This window comes from Taudactylus pleione, unplaced genomic scaffold (genome assembly GCF_031769625.1).
Source record: "Taudactylus pleione unplaced genomic scaffold, aTauple2 ptg000585l, whole genome shotgun sequence".
NCBI lineage: Eukaryota > Metazoa > Chordata > Amphibia > Anura > Myobatrachidae > Taudactylus > Taudactylus pleione.
Genome location: NW_028284987.1, coordinates 925,390 through 931,371, shown reverse-complemented (window position 1 = coordinate 931,371; position 5,982 = coordinate 925,390). Strand labels below are relative to the sequence as shown.

Here is a 5,982-nt window from a genome sequence, read left to right as displayed (position 1 = left end):
TTCCACCATCGCTTCCATTTCTTCCTCCAGTGGAAGGGGATCCAGGGCCGGCTCAGCCGCCAGTTTCTTGGAAGGGTCAGGTTCAGCAGCTGGGCTGTCTGACTTCTTCCTCTTCCTTCGTGGCTGTTCGGCACCTGCAGTAGGCACAAAGGGGAAAACTTTTCCTCGGAGAGGAGAGGGACAGTGGGGGTGGGAGAGAGAGTGGGATGGAGCAGAGAGAGGGTGAGAGAGGAGGGGTTGTGTCAGTGGTGAGGATTAAAGTCGCTGTCACAGTGGGAGGGGGGAGAGGGTGTGGTTGGAAGATTTCTTACCCTCCTGATGCCGCTGCTGGTTCCTCTGTGCTGGCAGGGGTGGCAGGTTGAAGACAGGGCCTTGTCTTGTCGCTGCTGCTGCATAGCTTTTGGCCCTCATGGGACAGTCCCTGTATAGACATGGTTGATCGCATGACAACATCGTGGGACAATCTTTGATTTCGTGTCCTGCCAAATGACACTTCTTACAGGCTTGCAGTCTCTTCCAATAAGGTCCTCCCCACTGCAGTTCCTGCACCTCCATAGCTGGTTGGAGTAGTGGAGAAGTACTGTAGATCTGCCCAGGGAGGAGCATTGTGGCAGGTGCTTGACACCATCTGTGTTCGTTATGTCCTTCTCCAGCCTGACAATGATAGCCCACTTGCCTATCCAGAAGCCATTTCCATCCAGGATCTTGGAGAAGTCCTTGACCACTGTGCAGAACCTGCTCAGGAAGGTAGCGATGTCCTTGCCAGGTGTATGCGGGTTCTGCATTGAAACATCACCCACCTCTCCTCTCTTTGAATAGGGCAATTGCCCACAGAGCGAGAGAAAGGAGATTCAGGCCTCGCTGCTGTCACAGCTTCCCAGTATCTCTTGCAGATGGTGATGGAATCAAAGGTCACTTAAAAGATCCCCTTCAGGTAATTCTGGATGCTAGCATTTCAGCTGTCGAGAACCCCTGATTGACGACTATCTTCTTACCAAAGGTCTCTGTAGTCATGTCCGGAATCTTACCGTCCACCTCTTTCAGTTTCCTGACCATGGTCTGCCTCATCCGGGATTATAGGGCTGGGGTATGCCTTGGACGGTCCTGGCTGAGTCCCCCTGGTCCTGCTGCTGGAAGGGTGTTGGAGGTAGAAGGGACAGAGTTGGGCAGAGCTTCTGCTGGCTTCATCTCCTTCTTCCCCTTCTTCTTCCTGGCAGAGGTGGCTGGAGTGGAGGCTGGGGCTGGCACCAGGGCTGGAGCAGCTGAGGCCATCACTCTGGCTTCTCCTTGCACATTGTGAAGAGGGTCTGGAGGAAGGTCTGCGCAGGCTGGTCTCAAAGGGAAGGAGTTTGCTTCTTCAGAGGGCAGAGCAGAGCAAGTCTAACCCTCGGCAGGTTGTTGCAGAGCTGCTTCCTCTTCAAGCAAAGTCCTTCCTTGCAGTCTTCCTTCTTCTTGGCCAGTCAATGTTATAGCTAGTCAATATAAGGACTGTTTGCAGTTCAAAAAGCAAGATACAGCACTGTCAGTCAGTATAAAATGATAAGAACAGATACTACACTTGATCTTAGCCAAAAGGCCGAGAAGAATGAGCTGCGAGATGAGACCAGTATTCCCAGACACTGAAAAGATGGCATCATGAGAGATGTTAGAGACTAATATAGTGACCTCAGACAATTGACAACGACACGGCTGATAAGTTCCTGTTAGGTATCACGAAGACTTTTGGTCCTGCAGGTAAAGCAGACAGAGCGTTGGTGCTGGAGGAGGTACACTCTACCACTTAATCCAGTAGGCAAGGCAGTGATGGTCTCTCAGCTCTATGTAGCGCTGTGGGACCTCAGTGGCCCTGAAATGCTGGAGCTATATGAGGAATTGGCACATGCATGTGGCCCTGGTCTGCTTTGATAAGAAGGCCTTTGCCCGTATCTCACATTTGTTTATGGGTAAGGTCTTGCAGAGATTTTGGCTTGGTGAATTGTTTTGTTTGTATATTAACCTGATGTATCTTGATATTCACAGCTCAGTATTGGTGAAAGGCTGGAAGACTGACCCCTTCCCTGTCTTTTCTGGGGTCAGACTAGGCTGCCCTCTTTCAGCTCTTCCTTTTGTTTGTGTTATAGAACTACTAGCTGTATGCATTGGACAAAATCCAGAGATCAGCACTGGGTCCAGATGGACAGAAGACCAAGTGTTCACTGTGCATGGATGATGTCACTGTCTTCTGTGCAGACCAGCATTCGGTGACAACACTAATCCAGACCTGCGAAAACTTTATCTGAGCTTTAGTGCAAGGTCAACTGCAGGAAGTCAGAGGCGACGCTCTTTGGGCATCTGTCATCCTCCACTCCTTCCCCCTTCACTAACAAGCCTGATTTCATCAAAATCCTGGGAGTCTGGTTTGGTGGAGAGGGTGCAGCCCTGAAATGTTGGGACAAGAGACTGGTAACTGTTTGACAGAAAATTGGTCTATCATGCCTCAGAGACCTCACCATCGAAGAGAAAACACTTGTGCTGTGAAACAAAATCTTTCCCGTTCTATAGTACATGGTGCAGGCATGGCCACCTTTGGTCGCAGTCTGCAGGGCCATCACAAGGGCAATGAGTCCCTTCATCTGAGGCTTCAAGATGGACAGGATGAAGCAGTTAGTTATGTACAAGGAGCCCCTCAAAGGTGGTAAGGGAATTCTAGACATCCCAACCATGTTGCAAGCCTTTGTTTGTAACTGCATCCACAGGACTCTTTGTAAAAAGACCAACAACTCTACAACAACCAACTCTGTAACAACCAAAAGACCAACAACCCTTCTTCTTCAGTTTTCCCTATAAGTGACTGTTTGAACGAAGGCTTGGGTCTGTAACTCCCATCCCACACCACCTTTCACATTGCTTGATGTTTCTTGCTTGTTCCTCCTACACCTTTGGAGGGGCCTTGGCTGGGACAATTGAGACAGCACTATCCCTTTCAACTGGGACACTCCGGGAGTTAAACCTGACTTGTGAAAACCAAAAACAATCCAAAAGCTCATCAGGGCTAGGGACACACTGGAATCTATTCCAGGGCTCCCATCTGCCACAGCAGAGCAAGTTTGGGAGAATGTGGCCTCTAAGAGGCTCACAAATGGACACAAAGACATGCCATGAATGGCCATCCAGGGGGTCTGCCCCTCAAATCTTTCATGCTGAAACCTGTGCATATACAGACATTGCCCTTGGTGCATCCACCATGAGGAAACATATATGCACCTGTTTTGGGACTGCCCCTCAGCACAGGAATTGTTGGATGCCCTAGAATATGAACTCAGAGACAGTGTGCCCAGGAACAGCCTTTTTTTTTACCATTCAGTGCTTTATGGACTATTTTCTGGCACCCATATTTATGAGACAATCCAGGAGTCCTGGCACCATACAAACTGTGTTAAGGATGCTTTGTGGCTTGCCAGAAACCACTCATTCTGATAAGAGAGAAGATGTCTATACAGGACAATACTGAGGAAAAGGAGAATTAAACACCCCTTCTTCTTCTTCACTTCTCCCTATAAGTGACTGTTTGAATGAAGGCTTGGGTCTGTGACTCCCATCCCACACCCTCTTTCACATTGCTTGATGTTTTGTTAAAAAATAAAAACTTGTCTCAGCTTCATACACTGCTCCCTTAATTCTCCAGTGTTCCTAGTTTGCGTAGACTGTACCTAAAATCCTTCAGTGTTCAAAATTTGCATACGGTTGACTCCTGTCAGTACAAAGATCTCCTTGATAGAGAAAGAAAGTGTTCTACACTAGGTTCCTATAAAAATGTAAGGCTAGCCAACACAGAGGATGAATTTGGCTAGTAACTTGTTTCAGCTTCATACACTGTACCCAGAATCTGTTAGTGATTCTAATTTGCATAAATAGTACCTGCCAGAATCTTTTAATATGCCTATTTTGCATAAGGCTGATACCTGTCCATACAAAGATCTCCTTGATAGAGAAAGAAAGTGCTCAACACTAGAGTCCTACAGAAACTTAAGGACAGCCAATGCATAGGAAGAATTTTTTTTTTTTTTTCCAGTAACTTGTCCCATTTTCAATATATTTCCTCAGCTAAGGGAGAGTGATACACATTCTATAAAATTATAAAATTATAGCTAGAAGCTGATTGGTTGCTATGAAAACTTCTTGTTAGAGTCTGTGTTTGTTGTGGACGCGGGGTGGAAACAGGAGTAAACACCTGAACAGATTTAAACTGTAAGTTGTTTAATGTGGATGTTGGTAGAAATGAACAATAAGATAACTAAAGACCAGTAATAAGAAACTAATAACTGTAGCAGGAGGAAACTGTAGTGAGTGGGAATAAATAAATGTCCAGCACGGTGACAGAGATGAATAAGGTGAATCCAGATAGACTGTAAAGGTGAAATGGAAATCCGGGTATGCAGAGTAATGGCTAGAGAGGGATATCCGGAAATGCTGTGATGTTGGCTGTACAGGCATGGGTTAACTGAGGGGACATGTTCAGGCAGGAGTGGGTCTGGTCGAAGGTGCAGTGTGATCTCCAGCAGAGTGCAAGGCAAGGTAGAGCGATGCAGGCTGCAGGGAGACAAAGGCAGACAAGGAGCTAGGGCAAGCACCAGAGCACAGGTCTCAGGGTCAGGAGCACAGGAACTCTCTCTCACAGCTGATGCTGTGAAACACGTTGCACTGGCAACTACAGGGCGCTCCAAACACCCTTAAGTACCCAGCAGCAGAACGTGATAGGCCAGAGAGAGCAGGTGACCCACAGACGATTGGCCTGCTATGTCACATGGCCAAAGACAACATGGTGGCGGCCAGACAGCCGTGACGCGGAGACACCACTAGTCTTACCCCTAGTGGTGTCCCAGGATGGCCCAACGCTGGCAGACCTCTGCATACATGCAATGCCAATCTCCACATGCCAGCTCCCCTGCTAGAATGACCGCGCCACAGTGCCCTCACCGATAAGGACCGCAAACCTCCTCGCCACAAAACCTGGGTCGTGACACTTCTCACCTGTCCTCTTTAGAAGGTTTAATATATCTCCCCAATATCTTTAATGTATGAGGTACCCTGACATAACTAGGGCAGTATAAAAGAAAACACCTTCAAATTTACAGCAAAAACTATTACCAGACAACAAAGATAATGTAAAGAATGATCTATCTGATTTCAGGAGCCAGTGTGTACATCACTATCACAAATACAAAGTAACTACTGACTAGTTACATTGTATTTGTGTTCTCTTTTACATTACTAGGTCATTACTAATGACTCCCAGCACAACGGAAGCAGGCACATAGCACAAACCAAGCAAAATACATTTAATAGACATATTAAAGGTTCTGTGTACAGTTTAATAGCATTAGCGCTCATAGGTACATTTGTATTTTTTCAATTATGTGACTGGCATTGGCTTTACCATTCCCGAGTGTTCTCTGTTAATAAGCAAAGGGGCACAGTTAACTCATTATAGCATATTTAAGTAACCTATTGTTCTCCAGTTGATATTGATTTGTAACTTCCTGCATGCAAAATGCAGTCCTCAATGCTCCCCAACAGTTCAGATTTTAGAGATTTCCATGATTGAGCACAGGTGGTTGAATCAATGTCAGTGTGTGCACAGAGGACCCCTGCATCATTGACCAGTATCCCACAGGGAATCTTTTTGCTAATCACTGACAGGTACTTTACTTATTTTCTCTGTTCTCTCACCAGCTGCGACTTTGATTTGCATCCTGCAATGCTTTGCAACAGGGGGAACTGATAATCCAGTGCTGGCAGCAGAAACGGGCCTATTGTTCTTTCACTGTGTCGTTGCAGGGGACTCTCATTCCCAGTCTGATGCTTGGCAGGACTGGGAAAAGCAGATCCCAGTGTATGTAAATGCACAGTCTATTTTTTCTTCTATTAGTTACTACACTTGAATCATTGTACATTGTACCTGGTGTTAAGCATACTCCACATTCCCATTTATTAGAGGGACGC

General features: G+C 46.6%; 2 pseudogenes; one reads left to right on the top strand and one right to left on the bottom strand.

The window, feature by feature from the left end:
• Nucleotides 1-639: 639 nt before the first annotated feature.
• LOC148481311 (uncharacterized) lies at nucleotides 640-3,490 on the top strand (annotated as a pseudogene).
• On the bottom strand, nucleotides 1,484-1,588 carry LOC148481312 (U2 spliceosomal RNA; annotated as a pseudogene).
• Nucleotides 3,491-5,982: the final 2,492 nt, after the last annotated feature.